The sequence below is a fragment of the Schistocerca cancellata genome, chromosome 3, assembly GCF_023864275.1.
Source record: "Schistocerca cancellata isolate TAMUIC-IGC-003103 chromosome 3, iqSchCanc2.1, whole genome shotgun sequence".
NCBI lineage: Eukaryota > Metazoa > Arthropoda > Insecta > Orthoptera > Acrididae > Schistocerca > Schistocerca cancellata.
In genome coordinates this window covers 499017212-499038065 of record NC_064628.1, presented here as the reverse complement: position 1 = coordinate 499038065, position 20854 = coordinate 499017212, and the positions used below count along the sequence as shown (strand labels likewise).

Here is a 20854-nt window from a genome sequence, read left to right as displayed (position 1 = left end):
TGCAAAAAGGTAGGTCACAAATCTGATGTGTGTAACAAGAACCAAATCAGACAACGTAATAAAGACACTCTGGGACACAAAAGTGATTCATAATAAATGTAAAATATGTGTTCGAAGTGAACACGAAAGAACCAATAAAATTTCATGAACAGAAAGTCCAGTGGAAGTTATCTTTTCAGCAAATTACTAGGCTTGATCTCAGAATTAATAAAGAGACCCTGAAATGTCAAAGTGGTTCAGGTTCTTCAGTTTCTTTAATTAATATCGACGCTTATAAAATACTAGAACGCCAAAATTTACCGACTTTTAGAGTTCTCTGTTTAGCTACAGTGACTAACAAGTACCAGTCAAAGGTCATCTGGTAACGGATTTATAAGCAAGTGATTTACCAAAGAGGTCAGATTTATTATTTAGACAGTTCACATGATGCTAGAAATTTACTGGGTCTTGATTTATTCAACAAACTATGCTTTGCAGTCCATGAAGGAACGAATTAGATTCACACTGACATCCCTCAGGAAAAGTTCCAAAGATTATTACAGTAATATGATACAGTATTTTCTGAAGCAACAAGTAACATTACCCTACAAAGCGCCCATAACGTTGAAGCTGGCGGCTGTGCCAAAATTCTGTCAAGTACGCAACATTCTATTTGCATTAAAGGACAAAGTGAAACAGGAAGTAAATCGCTTAAACAGATATTCATCATTATTAGTTGCTAACTGGCAATGCCAACCATTGTAGTGCAGAAACCAAAAGGTATGTTATGGATCTGTGGCGATTTCAGATTCAAATGGTTCAAATAGCTCTGAGCACTATGGGACTTAACATCTATGGTCATCAGTCCCCTAGAACTTAGAACTACTTAAACCTAACTAACCTAAGGACAGCACACAACACCCAGCCATCGCGAGGCAGAGAAAATCCCTGACCCCGGCGGGAATCGAACGCGGGAACCTGGGCGTGGGAAGCGAGAACGCTACCGCACGACCACGAGATGCGGGCGGCGATTTCAGAGCGACAGTCAGTGCGCTATCCGTGACAGATTTCTATCCAATTTTGAAATTGGAAGCCAACGGCCTTGCCGAAATGGTAACACCGGTTTCCGTCAGATCACCGAAGTTAAGCGCTGTCGGACTGGGCTAGTACTCGGATGTGAGACCATCCGGGCTGCCGAGCGCTGTTGGCAAGCGGGGTGCACTCAACCCTTGTGAGGCAAACTGAGGAGTTACTTGATTGAGAAGTGGCGGCTCCGGTATCGTAAAGTGACATACGGCCGGGAGAGCGGTGTGCTGACCACATGCCCCTCCATACCCGCATCCAGTGACGCCTGTGGGCTGAGGATGACTCGACGGCCTGTGGGTACCGTTGGGCCTCAAGGTCTGTTCGGACGCAGTAAGTTAAGTTAAATTCACAATGCTGCAGTTATTTCTGTCTCATTCTCTGTATGAATGCAATAGGACTAGGGAATAAGCACCTCTTTTAAGACACAATAACAGTTTTATTTAGTATTATACCTAGTACAAGCAACATCATAAAAACTTTGGTGTCAAAGAAGGTATTATCAGTACTGTTTTCATCTGAATGTAAGATGTAATTTAATGTTGATTGTAAGCAAAAATTGATCATAAAATTAATTAATAAACTATAAAATAATGTTAATGTATCCTTAGATACTAATTTTTGCAGCAGTAGCGTAAAAGAGAGTTAGTTAACGCTGGTAGTGTCTTTACTGCCAATCACCACTTGCTGTATTTTCGGCTTGTGCAACCACTATGTACCTTTCCGATAGAGTTATAAATTGAGCAGACAAAATTGTACAAATAACAAACCACACAGAATTGTAGGACCAATCAATTTACCAACGGGAAGCAACCTTTAAATTCAGTACAGTGAAAATTACCCTCTGCCACGCACATCACAGTGACGTCTCTCTGTTCCATAAACTGAAAACATTGCTCTAATGCGAGCTACGGTCGCCGAATGCAGAGCATCAAACAGAATGCCGATGAAATTAATTTTAAAGTGAATTAAAGAAAAGATGAATCGCGGAGGAGCATAAGCATCGAGGTCAGAGTAGAATATGTTGCGCAATTAAGATATTTTGTCTTTAGAAAGAATGTTTCGAAATGTGATACTATGCTGTAATACTGAAGATTAGATGGGTAGATCGGTAAACTGATGTAGAAGCACTGAATTGAGTTGTTAAAAAAAGAAATTTATAGTACAGCTTGAGAAAAAGTAAGGATCCTTTGGTAGGACGTATCCTATGGCATCAACGAACTGTGAATTGGTAGTGGAGGAAAGAGGGGAGGATAAAATTGTAGAGAGAGATACAGGATTAAGTGCAGCATGCAGGTTCAAACGGATATACACTGTTCAGCAACATTAATGTGGCCTCCTGTCAAAAGCCTGAACAACCATATTTTGCAGTGCGGACAGCTGTGGGACGTGCAGGAAGAGACTCGGTGAGGTTCTGGATGGTTGTAACGCCGGAAATGCATATCCTCCTATTTCCATCTATTGTACTATTATTTTTTTTTCCTTGCTTTGTTACCTCAAGATATGACATTTCTGTCTCTTTGTATATTGTAATTGTTTTACTGTTTGTATATATATATATATTTATACATTTATGTCGATGTATAATTGGTTTGTTTCGTAAATATTATTTGTAATTTTACTCTCGGTCTTGCCTAGGGAAGACTGCTATCGAACGATTACGTCGATAGGTCGTGTGAAGAATCAAAGTGTGTAGGATCTTTGGTAGTGTTAACTCTGCCGCGTGGAGCGCGGGCTGAGCAGAGGGAGTGTGGCGGGAGTAGCGAGTGGAGCAGGTGTGTTGTGTGACGCTCCCGCGAGTTGCCGCGCTTTCGGGGTTTGGCAGCATGTAATTGCGCTCGACTTGCGATGATAGTTTCTGACATGGTGTCGCGGACGGGAAACATTAACTAGCGCACATCAAGAGCCCGTTTCGTCTGGTGACCGTGTCGAGAAGAAGGCGCGCCAACATCCAGCTTCTGCAACAGCGACGGCCGACAATGAGTGACTGTCGCTACCTCCTCGACCGACGGCTTCAAACCTTCAATCAACCGACGAGGAAGACTGGACGCGCGTAAAGTTTTAGAACTGTATGGCAGACCTCAGCTTTTCAAACTGTTCCATTTTCGTCACTATAATTACAGCAACTTAGCATGAACGTTTGTTGCTCATTGTCCCAATTGCATTACCAAGCAGAGTCCCTTCCTTTTCCGAAATGAACCCGAGTGTCGTTGAAATTCAAACGCCAGCATTAAAGTAATATAGCTAACTAGTTTTCACTGCTTTAATTTCAAAATTCGGTTAAAGTATTTATAGCTGGCTACACTATTTAGATTACACAAGCACAAATTAAGAGTGCGAGTTTTGTTACCATATTTTAGCTTACCTGTGACTGCAGCTCAGCTTGGTACGTACTAAATTTTACTATTGTTAATTGTTCGGAAGCATTTAATTCAAGTTCAAAGTTAAATCTCTTATTTCTAAATTGCGTAGATTCAAGTAGTTTTTGAAATGATTGTTGAGGTAGTCCAAGACTAACCGTATTTTACTGAATTTCGATGTGCTTCAGAAAGAAAGCTCACTATTAACTTCAGTCACTAAATTAACTTTCGATTTTCCGGTTTTATTAATTCTTTTGCTAAATTAAGTCAGGGTGTAGCGAAATTTATTACTTCTGACAAACTTTCAGTTTTCACACTACACGTGTCAACCTTCAGTTGCCACGCTTCTAGTGCTAATTATATGTGTAATAACCTTTCTTTTTCAGTTACTATAGTAATTGTCCTTAGGACTTGCGACCGTGATTTCCCCCAAATCTCAAATACCTAATTACCGCTAGTTAATTGTTAACGTAACGGCTGCACATTTACTTTCTTTATTAACTTTACCCCTTTTCAAAATTAATTTCCACCAGTTTCATTAGCACATTTCCTTTCATTTAGATGTAACCCTTTCCTCCCTCTTTACCGACAGGTTAACTTCGGTGACGATTGCTTTTCCAAAATTCCCATTAGGTACACGCGGTTTCATTTTTCACTGTCATTAAGGTCGATAAGTGAGGGGGAGGTTACAAGGTATCGACAGAGATGAGGAGCCATGTCACCTCTGGTGCCGTGGCCAGCTATGCTAGGTTCCTTAGTTGAGGATCCATGGTGCCATCAGCCTCATCGAGGTGGTCTCAGACATTGTCGACTGGGTTTAAATTCGAGGGGTTTGGTGGCCAGGGAAGTATGGTAACCTCATGCTGGTGCTGCTCTAACCGCGTACGTACACTGGGAGCTGTCTGACACATTGGATTTGTCTCCTTGTAGATGAAATCCGTGCCGGGGAAAAACAAACTGCATGTGGTGCTGAACATGGTCTCCAGGTACAGATGCTTAGGTGTGTTGATCCATCGCACCTTCCAGAATCTCGAGACCACACAAGGAATGCCACGAAAACATTCCCCACATCAAAATGGTCTGTCCTCCGGCCTGGACTCTTCTGACGATTGTTGCAGGATGTTTGGTTTCAGACATTGCGCACCCTACACGCCAATGGCCATCTGTCTGCTGGAGCATAAGAGACGATTTCTCTGACAAGGCCACCTGTTGCCACTCAGTTGCGGTACTGGTGTACAAAATCCAGCCTTCGTCGCAATCATCATGGGTGTATGAACAAGACGCGCATGCGGAGGCACAAACGAAGAAACGTTCGTTGAACGCTCGTTGTAGAGACACTGTTGGTAGCCCCGTGGTTCATTTGGACTGTCAGTTGCTCAACAGCTAGACGTCTGTTAGTCCGTACACATCTCTGCAGCCGTTGTTCACCACTGTCAAAAATGGTTCAAATGGCTCTGAGCACTATGGGACTTAACTTCTGAGGTCATCAGTCCCCTCGAACTTAGAACTATTAAACCTAACTAACCTAAGGACATCACACACACCCATGTCCGAGGTAGGATTCGAACCTGCGACCGTAGCGGTCGCGCGGATCCAGACTGTAGCGCCTAGAAACGCTCGGCCACCCCGGCCGGCTCACCACTGGCATCTATGGCCCGTGGTCCACCACAGTTGTCTCGTTACCAGTTTTGGATAGTGTTATTTTGCCATGCGCAGCATACTTTAACCACAGCGGCACGTTAGCAGTTTGCAAACTTAACCGTCTCGGAAATGCTTCCACTATTGGCCCAAAAGACAATGATCATGCCCTGTTGGACGTCAGATAAATCGCTCCGTTTCTGCATTGCCACAATGACTGCACTGTTTCCCGCATGTACCCGAGACGCTTTGTGTACTCTCCACCGCAAGTGTTGCCACTTGCTGTCTGTGAGTGGGTACTAATGTCGAACATAGGTGGTGATAACATTAACGTGGCTGGACCTTGTAGTTAGCATGAGTTATGAAGAGATGAAGAAGCATGCACAGAACAGAGGGCCAGCCGGGGTGACCGAGCGGTTCTAGGCGCTACAGTCTGGAACCGCGCGACCGCTACGGTCGCAGGTTGGAATCCTGCCTCGGGCGTGGCTGTGTGTGATGTCATTAGGTTAGTTAGGTTTAAGTAGTTTTAAGTTCTAGGAGACTGATGACCTCAGAAGTTAAGTCCCATAGTGCTCAGAGCCATTTCCATTTCATAACAGTAGTATAGAGAACTGCATCAAACTAGTCTGAGGATTGAAGACAATAACAACAACAACAACAATCACACACTGAGGAAAAAGTTACTACGCATTTCTATTTTTTTATCAAACTGTCAGTTCACCCTCATAAATTTCTTGAAAGTTAGTTGACTCCTTTGATGATTCGGAGACGGTGTTTGCTAATAATCGGCGCCACGGGGTCTCGAATAACAACGTCAGCGAGGCAATAAACAACGATTCTAAACCTCCCGATCGCCGAACACACTGTGCGTAAATGATGTCCGTGTACCTCTGAGGTTGCTGCTACCTGAGCGGCTACAGGCCGAGTCCGGTGACCATAAAAAGCTGGGCAGGCCGAACTACGTCCCTACAGCGCCGCTTCACCGTGTCAACAGTGCGCACTGACCTCACGTATCTCCCAGTTTATGGCGCGTTATCGTGTATTTCTGCCAAGCTTATCAGACAAATGGCGCATTCCGAGCGCCTTTACGTTTCCTTTTATTGTCAACGTTATGGCCCGGGTGGGGCACCGGGCAACGGTTTCTACCTGTTACGATTTGCGCATGAGAGAAACTCGGTGGAGTGCTTGCGGACGGTATTCCATCTCAGGACACGATGAGGTGGACTCCACCGCATTTTACTACTACGGCTCTCGCTCCGAGCTGGAGTATTCATTGCTCGTATGAGTTTTTTCCTACTTCATGACACATTACAACACAGACAAGGTTTCACCGTGCCTAACGTTTATGGGTTTGCGCCCACGCGAGCTTTTTTTGCCCTGGGCACTTACGACGAAAGTCCGGATGTGACTTTGCGCCTATTTTGTGTCGTGTACTCAACTCGGTACAGCAGAGAAATCGTTACCAGAGCTAAAAAGAAAGTTATGACCAGGACTGGAACTTTGGTAGAATGCTTTTTTTTAAGTTTTTGAAATATGTCTTCGATTTAAACTAGAATCTGTGATTGAAGCGCTGCAAGTATATGCCGCCATTTTTTCATTATTTAATATAAATGCCTCATTGCCGAAAGAAATGTCTTTTGTTGCCTTTTAATTATAATTTATTCATTTATTATAAAATATAATAACGAGTATCGCTGTAAGGAGAGGTAACAGTACGTAGGGGTTTAATTATCGCTTATGTCTACTTGTCTATTTATCGAATAATACCGTATTTAAAAGCAACAATGAGTGTAGGAGCTAAATAGTGGTTTCATAATTGCTCTAAATTACTTTTTTTTCAGTTTTCATTGCGACGTTATTGTGGAAGACAGCTAGACATTCCGAAAAATTCATAAATTCGTGGTAAGATCTTATGGCACCAAACTGCTTTGGTCATTGGTCCCTAAGCTTACACATTACTTAATCTAACTTCAACTAACTTACGCTATGGACAACACACTCACCCACCCACGCCCGAGGGAGGACTCGAACCTCCGACAGGGAGAGACCCGCGGACCGTGACAAGACGCCTAAGACCGCGCGGCTACCCTGCACGGCTAACGTGCCGAAATTCCGTGTCCCTTTACGCAGTAAACTGGGAAATTACATTAATGCTTTCGCATCTGACCTATTTTCTACTGACGATGAAAAACTTTTGTGCAAAAATGTGAGTCGTCAGTGAACTATGAAAATAAATATTTCATTTCTCAAGATATCAGTACATCCAAACACAAAAGTGCACTTTCCAAGGCAACTGGGAAAAAGATTTTGCTGACAGCGAGAACTGCAAAGAATCGAAAATTGCAGTTCGTATTTGACTCAAGTAAAGCATTTATTGACGCCGGAATCGCTTTGTGGAAACTACAGTATCCTACACGAAGACAGATTTTGGAGAAATATATGGACGAATCTGCGCCCAATGATTCAAGATTGCGAGAATTTTATTTAAGTGGATGTTACGAAGAAGTAAAGAAAATCTTTAAAGACGAAGTAGAAAATAAAAAACATCTGGATTTGAACAGATGAGTAAACTGAACCTAAGTGTCCATTTTTTGCCAATGTCATTGTTGGATCATTAGGTTCTTCAGAAGGTGAATTTATAGAAGCATTCCTGCTTACTACAGAGTGTCAGGCAAAAGTTAACATTTCAACAATCGCTCAGTTCTTTATCAATTCATTACAGTTACTGTGACATGAAGAAACTCAATACGACAATTTACTACTTTTCATCTTAGGTGCTGCATAAAACATGAAATAGGCTGGGACAACTTTTAAAGTGCTGTTTTCAAACTTGCTTTAGCGCACGGTTTTCGCAGGGTGTCGGAAGAAATACGAAGGTTGTTTCCCGGCGTCACCAAATTGATTTTAAGTATTAAGAAGATGGTTGCGAAAGATTGACATTTAATGACATTACACCAGATATATCTCTGTCCTCTCAACCTATCATAATGAGATGGGTGTCATGGACTTCAGCAGCAGCTTACTACGCTTCAGATTTCCTAGATATAACTAAGGTGGTCTGGAAGATGAAGCATCTTCAATTGTAGCACGAAAGAAACTTTTCGAATCTGCAATAGTGCGAAATCTTGGTCGAGTTCGTATTCCTGTCACATATGGTGTTCCAGCTTCTAGAAACAGAGCATCATTTGGCGAAGTCAGTCAAAACTGTGGGTGACACAGTGAAAGGAACGGAGAGTGTGACAGGGAAATAGGTTACATTAGTTAGGGAAAAGCATAAAATTATTTATCCAAAAAATCTTGGTCATGGCAAACTTGGATACAGTACAAATATTCTAGACGGTGACAATTCTGTTGCAGTAGAAATGGCCCCTAAAATAGCTCAGGCTTTTAGATATGGTCCTGTTACCTCTGTGTATGTTGAGATGTGATTTTCTCAGGTGAAAAATGCATTACCTGACATGAGACTGAACGTGGCTCCAAGAAAATTCAATAAAGCATTTGGCTGCCAGGTTCAACCAATAAGCCGACAAGGCATTGTAATGCATGGCCACCCAGAAACATTTTCATTTTTCTGCCAAATACAAGTAGCATTTTATGTGAATCTTCGAAGTTACTTTAAAAGAATAATGCAACACGATGTTAACACTCGTAAATATGCTGATTGTCTGAATAGTGCAATGTAGTAAATAAATAGGCGTAGTATAAGGTTCTACACTTTTATTGCCTATTTTAGCTATTTATAATATCTTTTTGAATGCCTATTTTAACGATTTAAAGTGCTTAAAGATCCGGTCTCTGTTTGTAAATTAATTCTGGAGTAAATAAAAATTTTCCCAAAGAAATGAAATGTTAAAACCCGTTCGTCAGTTCCAATGCCTTCGCTAAACTTCGTTTTCTTCTCGTAACAACATTAATTAAAGTGATAAGGATGTCAACGAATCCTTTTTCCAAATGAAAACTTTTTGAGGACTCCCACGAGTTTTGCAAACACAGACTGTAGACAGTTCCTTTCGTAAAATTTCAGAGAGAAAACTCCAGCTTCTGGGTTGCACAACTTTATTTGAGGAATTCCTTTGTGATCTGGCGTCGCAGTCGTAAATGAAGGAGGCTTAAAGTTGAAGTAAGTAGAAACCAGAGGGTGAACCTAACGCTAAATGGAAATGGGATGTAAAAATTAACGAGAAACTAATTACAACAGTATTAAATATCTTTTTCTAAGTTTGAAAAGTCTGTTGATCGTTTGTCCACAGTGGATTTCCTTCATTAAGTTTCGTTTTCCTCACGGGAATCACAACAAACACATTCATGGAACTTTCATCACATCGTCTGTATTATTCCAAATACTTACGTTTAAATTAGCAGTGATGTAAAAGCCGTTAAATGAATTTACTACGAAAGCTCTCAGTCTTTTTTGTTTTCTTTTTCTTCCGTCTCCATCAGCGCATAGCAGAACATACACACTTGATGAACCGAATTAGAGGTTAATTCACTCTTTCATTGTTGTTTGGTAGAACAACTTCATAATTATAAGCGAGTAGCACATAGTGGTGAATATTCTACAGAATTATTATTTGGTTGCCCAGTTTTCGGCTTACAATACCGCTATCTGACTATCGTCATCAACGAGGATACAGTACTTGTCATCAGCTTTGAAAAAGATACTACTCATGGAAAGCGGGTAAATGTCATCTTTGGAAGTGCAATACGGACGTATGTGAAAACTTGCAAATGTTTAAGTTAAACAGGAAATAAAGTTAAACACATTACGACTAAACAAATGAAAAAGAAAAATATTGTATGAGCGCACTCGTGAGTATGTGTGTGTGCGGGGATGAGATGGACGACATAAGCAAAGAATTACAATCAACAGAACAGATGACGTACATGTGGTAAAATAACCTAAAAGCCTGTATAACAATGTAAATTGCATTGACAGCCTCCCAGCGGCCTCCCATCCCTAAGAAGTCTCCCCGCCAACAACGACGACGCTTTAACTCGTTCCGCACACACCCAAGTTCCCCAAAACAATAAAGAAGAACACCAGTTCCCACCACCCTCTGACGATGACGGCACTGCTGCAGAGTAAGTTCTTCATCACCTATCTTTAATTAGCCTTAAGATATGGCGGACATAGCATTGACAGTCTCAATAAAATAAACATAAGGACAGAGTAATACAGGTTATAATCGCCTTTTGCGACTGTAATAACGATCTTATTTAGATCATACACATTTCACTTTATTTGAAAACATCTTCAGTGGCCGCTGTAACAATATGGTTTTTCTTACAAATCTGTTTTCTGAGAGTGTAAACAGCTCTTATGTTTTTCATTACTACTATTGAACATGAGAACTGCTTACGAACGTCTCTTCTGCCTCAGAGCTGCTCGGAGGTTGTGTCTAAAAAAAAAAAAAACAGTAAGGCCATCAGTAAAAAAAAAAAAAAATAAAATAAAAAAAAAAAACGGTAAGGCCATTCCACACGGGGACACATAAGTCTCCGAGCGACTGAGATATTCTGCAACAAAGAAACAAAGAGACCTGGCATGTGTAATTAGGTGGGGATACCACAGTGGCGGCGTCCCACAGTCCTAGTTGCCGAGTCACCCAGTCTCTCAGTTGCGTTCGCACTATTGGGTTGCGCAGTGTGCGAAAAAGTGTTTAATTTGAAATTTGTGGGAGAAGTGGAGAAATATCCGAAACCGTAAAATTACAAATTGAACGGGTGTTCAAGGAAGGAGGTGACAGAGAGAGCATGGTACGAAGTAGGCAAAATCGTTGATCTAGCTGGTAAGCTCACGATAAGTTATTTATATTTTCAACGTAACATAAATACGCACTACTCACTATGCTTTAAGATCTACTTTATTGGAAAACTAATCAATGATTTGTAAGCACCCACTATACAATAAAGTAGTTCTAAGTCCTAGGGGACTGGTGACCTCAAATATTTAGTCCCATAGTGCCATTTGAACCATTTGAAAGAAAAACAATTACAGTAGGCCCTGATTATTGTTGATGCGGTACTTCCACTGCCATGGGAGGGAAGCACGAGGTGTCAGAAAGTCATTGGCTAAATAATTCCTTCCTTCATAAGCAATAGAATGAGGATGCAGTGCAATGTCTTTACTTGGCTGAAATCTGACTGGTGGCGTTTCGTAGTTGTTACATTGTTGTTCACCACAAATGTATTGGAAACCTTAATGTTTTTGAATGAAATTATGCAGTTTGCACACATATATTATTATGTCACTACTCTTTCTGCAGTTAAGAACGAATAGGACTGCTCAGGACTTGGACTTCCGTGTCAGCATTCCAAATTTGCTTTCTATAGCTTTTTTCCTCTGCTTAATCTGTGATAATAAGTTCTCTTCACATTATCGAGTGTTCTTTGTGGGTACTTTCGCATCAAGTAGCGTGAAATGGAAATGGTTCGTCTCCAACAAAGTAATAAGGGAAATTATGTTCATTTTCATCATCTGGTAAACTCGAACGCAATGCTAAGAATAATCTGCCATTCGTATGTTATCCGTGTTTGGTTGCTGAAGCACGAAATATTCCTCCGTAACTATTTCTACCTGCATAATCATTTTCAATGATAATGAATAAACCATCAGCTTCACTGCATCCCGACGATGTTGTGGAGTGGTACTGTTTAAAATTGAAGTTAATTGAACCCGTCCCAGGTAATTTTTCAATGCGAATACGTTTCCCGTCGACTGCACCCAACAACTAGGCAACTTGTAACCTGCAGTTTATATTATTCTCAGTCTAAGGATGAACCCACAACTTTCTCACTTTCCTCCATCTGTACCGGCGGTAATTAAAATATTGTATTGTTGTTGTTGTGGTCTTCAGTCCTGAGACTTGTTTGATGCAACTCTCCATGCTACTCTATCCTGTGCAAGCTTCTTCATCTCCCAGTACCTACTGCAACCTACATCCTTCTGAATCTGCTTAGTGTATTCATCTCTTGGTCTCCCTCTACGATTTTTACCCTCCACGGTGCCCTCCAATACTAAATTGGTGATCCCTTGGTGCCTCAGAATATGTCCTACCAACCGATCCCTTCTTCTAGTCGAATTGTGCCACAAATTTCTCTTCTCCCCAATTCTATTCAATACCTCCTCATTAGTTATGTCCTCTAGCCATCTAATCTACAGCATTCTTCCGTAGCTCAAAAAATGGTTCAAATGGCTCTGAGTACTATGCGACTTAACTTCTGAGGTCATCAGTCACCTAGAACTTAGAACTAATTAAACCTAACTAACCTAAGGACATCACACACATCCATACTCGAGGCAGGATTCGAACCTGCGACCGTAAGGGTCGCTCGGTTCCAGACTGTAGCGCCTAGAACCGCACGGCCACTCCGGCCGGCTCTTCCGTCATGTTTCACTTCCATACATGCCTACACCCCTTACAAATACTTTCAGAAACGACTTCCTGACACTTAAATCTCTACTTGATGTTAACAAATTTCTCTTCTTCAGAAACGCTTTCCTTGCCATTGCCTGTCTACATTTTATATCCTCTCTACTTCGACCATCATCAGTTATTTTGCTTCCCAAATAGCAAAACTCCTTTACTACTTTAAGTGTCTCATTTTCTAATCTAATTCCCTCAGCATCACCCGACTTAATTCGACTACATTCCATTATCCTCGTTTTGCTTTTGTTGATGTTCATCTTATATCCTCCTTTCAAGACACTATCCATTCCGTTCAACTGCTCTTCCAAGTCCTTTGCTGTCTCAGACAGAATTACAATGTCATCGGCGAACCTCAAACTTTTTATTTCTTCTCCGTGGATTTTAATACCTACTCCGAATTTTTCTTTTGTTTCCTTCAATGCTTGCTCAATATACAGATTGAATAACATTGGGGAAAGGCTACAACCCTGTCTCACTCCCTTCCCAACCACTGCTTCCCTTTCATGTCCCTCGACTCCTTGGCTCCATCCGGAAAAGGGAGAGCGAAGGGAATGACTAGCCGTAGTACTAGGTACCCTCCGATATACACCACATGGTGTCTTACAGAGCTTGTCTGTAGATGTAGATGTGGAAGGATTCTGGCTGCGGCCGCCATGGTGATTTCGTGCTACGCCACGGGAGCTCCGCGGCACAAGTGAAGCGAAGCTCTCAAACAGTCCCTCTTCAGAGTGCTCTTTTTACTGCAGTTCAGTGCGCCGCTGCTGAATTCACCTTGCTGATCGCGACGACTGGCAGGAAAGGCTACAGCCGGCCGTTCGACGGTGCAGCCAGGACGTGGAAGCAGGCCTGTTTACGCGTCCCACGGCCGCCGCGCGTTACGTAAAGCGGAGCCGTTTGCCGGTCAGTAAACAGTGGCCGGCCGCTCGCCGTCAGGCGGTCTGTTCCCCCACGGCGCGGCGGGCCGTTATGGGCCGGAGAGTTGTGCCGTAACAGTACTGTCGAGGCTTTCTCCGGCTCCGTAATGTTCGTCAGCAGACACTTTGGTGCCTGTCTAGCGGGCTGCGGCGCAGCTTGCGACGAGTGTCGAACGCGAGCTAACACCTGTTTCCTTTACGAGGCAGCTCTCGTGGGAGTCTCAAAGGTCCTATATGATATTACGGCAGGACGCAGAGTTGATACCTGTCACAAGTTCTAGAATAATGAGCTTTCAACATAGACGGAACTTGACACGCTGGTAGCTTGCACACAGGTAGATAAGCATCGTTCCCACGGTTCATCAGCGAACGGGGAGCCACTACCCCAATTCTGCAGCATTCTCTTCGTGTAGTTTTATTTTATTTATTTATTTTAATGCTTTTCATTCTATATGGGTAGACAGGGGAGTTCGAGGAGACCAGACCGAGTAGATGTAGATGGTCTGTTGTCTGAAATTCAGTATGCTCTGGCTGTAAAATTTTTAAGCTAAAACTCTGGCACGCTGTATGTTTACGAGATGAACTGATCGCTCTTTTGACATTTTCGTCTCTATTTACACTGATGAGCCAAAACAATATGACCACCTGCTCAGCCGGCAGCGGTGGCCGAGCGGTTCTAGGCGCTTCAGTCCGGAATCGCGCGACTGCTACGGTCGCAGGTTCGAATCCTGCCTCGGGCGTGGATGTGTGTGATGTCCTTAGGTTACTTAGGTTTAATAGTTCTAAGTTCTAGGGGACTGATGGCGTCAGAAGTTAAGTCCCATAGCGCTCAGAGCCATTTGAACCATTTTTGAACCACCTGCTCAGTACCTTGTTTGTCCGTCTTTGGAGCGAAATATATTACTGATTCCCAGTACCAGGAACCCGATAGTTTGTTGGTAGGTTTGTGGAGGTATGTGGCATCATATGTCTACACACAGATCAATTAATTGGCGTAAATAACGGGCCGCTGATATGCGTACACGGTGATGGCGCCCGATAGAGACCCACGTGGGTTCTATAGGATTTACATCAGGTGAATTTGGTAGCCGAGACATCAACGTGAGTTCACGATAATTCTCCTCAAACCACTGTAGCACTATTTTGGCCCCGAGGCACGGACAGTTACACTGTTGAAAGATGACGTCGCAGTCGGGGAGGACATCTAGCGGGAAGCGATGCAACTGGTTCGCAGCAGTCACCGTCTGTTCGATTATTAGCACAGTCCCATGCGAGGGCAAGAGAATGTCTCCCATACATCTACATCTTCATCCACATTGATACTCTGCAAATCACATTTACGTACCTGCCAGAGGGTTCATGGAACAACCTTCACAATTCTCTATTGTTCCAATCTCGTATAGCGAGCGGAAAGAACGAACACGTATATCTTTCCGTACGAGCTCTGATTTCCCTTATTTTATCGTGGTGATCTTTTCTCCCAATGTAAGTCGGTGTCAACAAAATATTTTCGCATTCGGAGGAGGAAGTTGGTCATTTGAATTTCGTCAGAAGATTCCGTCGTATTGAAAAACGCCTTTCTTTTAATGATATGCAGCCCAAATCGTGTATCATTTCTGTGTCACTCTCTCCCATATTTCGCGATAATACAAAACGTGCTGCCCTTCTTTGAACTTTCTCGATGCATTCCGTCAGTCCTATCTGGTAAAGATCCCACACCGCGCAGCAGCATTCTAAAAGAGAACAGACAAGCGTAGTGTAGGCAGTCTCCTTAGTAGATATGTTACATTTCCTAAGTGTCCTGCCAATAAAACGCAGTCTTTGGTTAGCCTTCCCCACAACATGTTCTATGTGTTCCTTCCAATTTAAGTTGTTCGTAATTGTAATAACTATGTATTTAGTTGAATTTACGGCTCTTAGATTAGACTGATTTATCGTGTAATGGAAGTTTAACGAGTTCCTTTTAGCATTCATATGGATGACCTCACACTTTTCGTTATTTAGGGCCAACAGCTAATTTTCGCACCATTCAAATATCTTTTCTAAATCATTTTGCAATTTGTTTCGATCTTCTGATGACTTTATTAGTCGATAAACGACAGCGTCATCTGCAAACAACCTAAGACAGCTGCTCAGATCGCCTCCAAAATCGTTTATATAGATAAAGGACAGCAAAGGGTAGTATTGTAATATTTATACCACAGTCATCCACAGTCGCATCCCACGAGTCCTATTCCAGTTGCAAGAGAGTGTGGGAAGAACAATTACTGCTAAACACCAGTGTGAGTTCATATCTCTAAAACTTTACCTTCACGGTATTTTTGCGAGATGTACTTAGGAGGAATCTGTTTAACAGATGACTCTTCTACGAACGTACACTCTCGGAATCTTAATAGCAAACCATTGCGTGATGTTCGCCGCCACGACCGTAGTCTACCAATGGAGTGGAAAGAGCATCTCTATGACTCTTTCGCATTTGCCAAAAAAACCTGTGACGAAAAGCGTTGTTCTTCTTTGGATCATCTCTATTTTATCTATCAATCCCATTTGATAAGGCTCTTAGGCTGATGGCCAATACGTAATTAGGATTCGAACGAGAATTTTGTAAGCCACGTACTTCGTGGTTGTCCTACGCTTTCTGAGAATTCTTCCAGTCCATCTGAGTTTGGATTTTCTTGCTATTAGTTTTACGTGGTCATTTCACTTTGAATCGCTCCCTATGCATAGTACCAGGTATTTAATAGATGAGTCCGCTCTCAGTGATGTTTCTGTAATCCTGTAATCGAATAGTAACGGTTCTTTCCGCTTATTTATACACAGTACGAAACATTTGCGAACTAGCTAACTGTCAGTTTAATAAATCATGGTTGCAAAATACTAACCTGATCTGCGTACAGGAGAGTGTACAAATTATTAGAATCACGGCCTTGGGGAAGATAAGTTCGCATTCAGGAGAAATGTGGGAACATGCGAGGCAATACTGGCCCTACGACTTATCTTAGAAGACAGGTTAAGGAAATTAAAACCTACGTTTATAGCATTTGTACACTTAGAGAAAGCTTTTGACAGCGTTGGTTACAATGCTCTCTTTGAAATTCTGAAGGTATCAGGGGTAAAATACAGGGATGATGATGACGTTCGGTTTGTGGGGCGCTCAACTGCGCTGTCATCAGCGCCCGTACAACGAATTTTTTTCACAGTCCGATTTTTTGCACAGTCCAATCGAGCCACTTACATGATTGATGATGATGATGAAATATCAGGACAACACAAACACCCAGACCCCGGGCAGAGAAAATTCACAACCCAGCTGGGACTCGAAGCCAGGACCCTGTGATCCAGAGGCAGCAACGGTAGCCACTAAACCACGAGCTGCGGGGGGGAGGGGGAGGGGGGAGGGGGGAGGGGGGAGGGGGGGGAGGACCAGGGACCGTTAGGCTATTTACAACTTCTACAGAAACCAAAAAGCAGTTATAGGAGTCGAGTTGTATGAAAGGGAGGCAGTGATTGAGAACGGACTGAGACAGGGTTGTAGTCTATCCCCGATGTTGTTCAATCTGTACAATGAACAAGCTGGAAAGGAAACAAAAGAAAAATTCCCAGTAGGAATTAAAATTCAGGGAGAAGAAATAAAAACTGTGAGATTTGCCGATGACAATGTAATACTGTCAGAGACAAAAAAATGGTTCAAATGGCTCTGAGCACTATGGGACTCAACTGCTGAGGTCAATAGTCCCCTAGAACTTAGAACTAGTTAAACCTAACTAACCTAAGGGCATCACAAACATCCATGCCCGAGGCAGGATTCGAATCTGCGACCGTAGCGGCCTTGCTGTTCCAGACTGCAGCGCCTTTAACCGCACGGCCACTTCGGCCGGCTGTCAGAGACAACAAAGGACTTGGAAGAGCAATTGAACGGAATGGGCAGGTCTTGAAAGGAGGGTGTAAGATGGACATCAACAAAAGCAAAACGAGGATAATGGAATGTAGTCGAATGAAATCAGGTGATGCTAAAGGAATTAGATTAGGAAACGAGTCACTTAAAGTAGTAGAAGAGTTTTGTTATTTGGGCAGCGAAATAACTGGTGATGGCCGAAGTAGAGAAGATATAAAATGTAATCTGGCAATGGCACAAAAAAGCGTTTGTGAAGAAGAGAAATTTGTTGACATCCAATAAACATTTAAGTATTAGAAAGTCTTTCTGATAGTATTTGTATGTAGTGTAGCCATGTATGTAAGTGAAACATGGACGATAAACAGTTTAGACAAAAAGAGAATAGAAGCTTTCGAAATGTGGTGCTACAGAAGAATCTTGAAGATTACTTGGGTCGATCACATATCTAACGAGGAGGTACTGAAGAGAATTGAGGAGACAAGAAATCTGCTGCAGAGCTTGAGCAAAAGGAGGGATCGATTCGTAGGACACATTCTGAGACATCAAGGGATCGCTCGTTTAGTACTGGAAGGAAGTGTGTGTGTGGGGGGAGGGTAAAAAACGTTGAGGGAAAACAACAGATGAATACAGTAAGTAGATGCAGAAGGATGTAGGTTGCAGTAGTTACCCGGAGATGAAGAGACTTACACAGGATAGAGTAGCATAGAGAGCTGCATCAAATATAGTCTTCAGACTGAAGAACACAACAACAACAACATGAAGGTACCTCTTCGTAAAGAATGACACGAGGTATTCTATTTGCTAGAAACGCTTCAGTTTAATTAGTAAGTTGGTCTGATATCCGTCCGCTCGTATTTTGTTCGTTATTCTACAGTGCGGAACTCTATCAATCGCATTCCGGAAGTCAAGGAACATGCCATCTATCGGAAGCTGGTACCTTCTGCTTTTTACGTGTCGTGCGACGAACACGGCGAGCTAGATTTCGCGTGAATCTATTCTGATTACTGGAGAAGAGATTTTCGGTCTCCAGTGAGGGTATGAAACATGTTCCAAAACTCTACAGTAGACAGAAGTTATAGACTTATAATTTTGAGTCTGTATTCGACAACCTTTCTTTAAAACGGGAAAGGCCTTCTCACTCTTCCAGTCAGTGACAGACAGTAGACTGCTGCTGAAAGTGGAGAAAGTTCTACCGCATACTCTGCGTAGAATCGTACATGTATCCCATCATGTCCAGCCGCCTGTCATCTGTTGAGCGAGTTCTGTTAATTTTCTATCCCGTGATCATTTATTTCAACATCTGTCAGTTTGGCGTTCGTGAGACGATTGAAAGGAAGTACCGCACTACTTTGTTCCTTATTCGTTTTGTTACTCATGTGCTCAAGACTGTTTTGCATGAATGTTTTTGCCTGTCTGTTACGTTCACTGGTCTCTTTCCTATGTCGTCAGGTTTCCTCTTTCAAACTTTCGAATATTTGACACTTTCTACCTTATTCAATTTTTCACCTTCAATCCTTTTTCCGCTAACTGGTCTATCTTTCTTTCCAGTTGTCACAAGGCTCTCACATTTGTTAACATTAAATTTCATTTGATATTCTCCAAAAGTTTCTTCCCGAGCATCCAGCTGTTCTTAATTCTATTGATTTTCTGGCCTAACTACCTCTGGCACCGGTATCGATAGTCGCCTCCCTCGTGACTTATCTTTGGATTTCCTGGTTGAGGTGGCGTCTCGGCATGGCGGAGTGAGTTGTGAACCGCACGTGAGGGAAGGAGGAAGGCTGGAGTGGCAGTGCCTGGCGGTGGGGTTTGGTAGGACAGATCTGGGATGGACAACGCATGTACCCAGCCGGATCGCCGAGCGACTTGTCGAATGTTAAGCCGGTATCACACGACGGTCCGCCGCGAACGGTACTGGTCTGTCGCGACAGCCATCTGGCGGTAGAACGGGTGAAACTACGAAAATTAGCAGACACATTATCCGCGCGCCGGAATAGAGAGCAGTTCTAAATTCCCGTCAACCCGCGCATGCGCACTAGGCTGCGAAACTTGCGCATGCGCAGAAGCGTGTACCGCAGTGCTTTCTGCTTGTTGTTTGTTTATGGTTGGATGTGTAGAGGCAAATAACAGTTTTTCGTGTTGGGATTTTTCCACATTTTTTTCAGTAAGTAGGTTTTCATAAATGCAGTTAAAATAGTATTTTTTTGCCAGTTGACTTTCTTTCATACTGGCTGTATGTGAACGCTTGTTGTTCTATTTATTGCTTCATATTCTAGAAATGGAATGGAACAAACAGGCTTTAAGCATCCTCATTCAGGCGTACAGCGAAGAAAAGTGTATGTACAACCCGCAGGACCCGCTATATCATAATAAGGTACGTCGGCATCGTTTATTTCTGAGTAATATGCATATTATGTTACACGATGATGAAGTGTCATAACATAAATATAGTGAGTCTGTAATTCAGAACAGTTGTAACCTACGTAAGAGAAAACAATTTCTTATTAAATACGAACCTTGAGCTCACAGAAATAATTTGAAAGTATCCAGTGTATCATACACTCGTTCCTGAGTTGCTCGCGGTAGAACGGACGACTTTACAAGACAGCACACACTTATGTTTTCTTTCCGCGCGCGTATCGTCTGCTGCTCGCGAATATCGTAGTCTGCTGCTGCGCATGCGCACTAGGTATATCCCGCGTGGACGGTGTAATAGGTCGGACGTGATCCAGTATGTGGTTACAGGTATGCACGCTAGGGGCGCTGGTGCATAGGCGTACGCTTTCGCGCATCGTGTAATACGGGCTTTAGGCATCCGCTGAAGAAGGTGACGAAGGTCGTGCTCTGCAGCTCTGATGATGGGACCTCCCTTCTGTTATTTGAAGAGGAGTTAAAAGGATAATTCACGGTGGGGAGACTGCAACGTAGCATACTGCCTATTGATATTCTGGCCCTGTGGTTTTATTGTTTAAAAGGGAAATAGGCGTAATATTATTGTGTCGTGTTCAGTGAATAATATGTATTTGTTATGCAGTGTGCCTTGGCTTGAGACTGGTCAATGGTTGTTAGTGCGTCTTCTTTGAAGCCACGTGAATCTGTTAATTGGTAAACCGCTTGTGTGCACCCACTTGGGGTGCAGAGTTTGAATTGAAGTGGTAACACCAGTGAGTGGCACTGTATCAGGTACTGGGTGTGAATATGAAATCTAATTGTGATTTAGTAAAGTGTATTCATTCTAAGCTACGTTGGTGTGCTTTAGTCATAATTGAATTCCGTAGGACTACTACTGAGTGAAATTTTCTGCCTTACTTATGGGTTTAACTGCAACTGCTGTTTGTACCTGTACCTTTTCAGTTACATGGACTCCCTTACCTAGACAGAGGCGTATGTATTTATTGTGTACGACCAAGTCCATTGTAATTATCTCTGTAAATCTTAGAGAGTTTCCCCTGATCTGATTAAAAGCCTTGTGAAGGCTTATATATGTCATTTGTGAGTGTATATTCTGTTATAGTTCGAGGGTGCTGCCTTGTGTGTGATTTATGTTCACAGTTGATT

At 42.6% G+C, this 20854-nt stretch overlaps 1 pseudogene; it reads left to right on the top strand.

Moving 5' to 3' along the window:
* The first annotated feature begins 1071 nt into the window (after positions 1–1071).
* On the top strand, positions 1072–1189 carry LOC126177784 (5S ribosomal RNA; annotated as a pseudogene).
* Positions 1190–20854: the final 19665 nt, after the last annotated feature.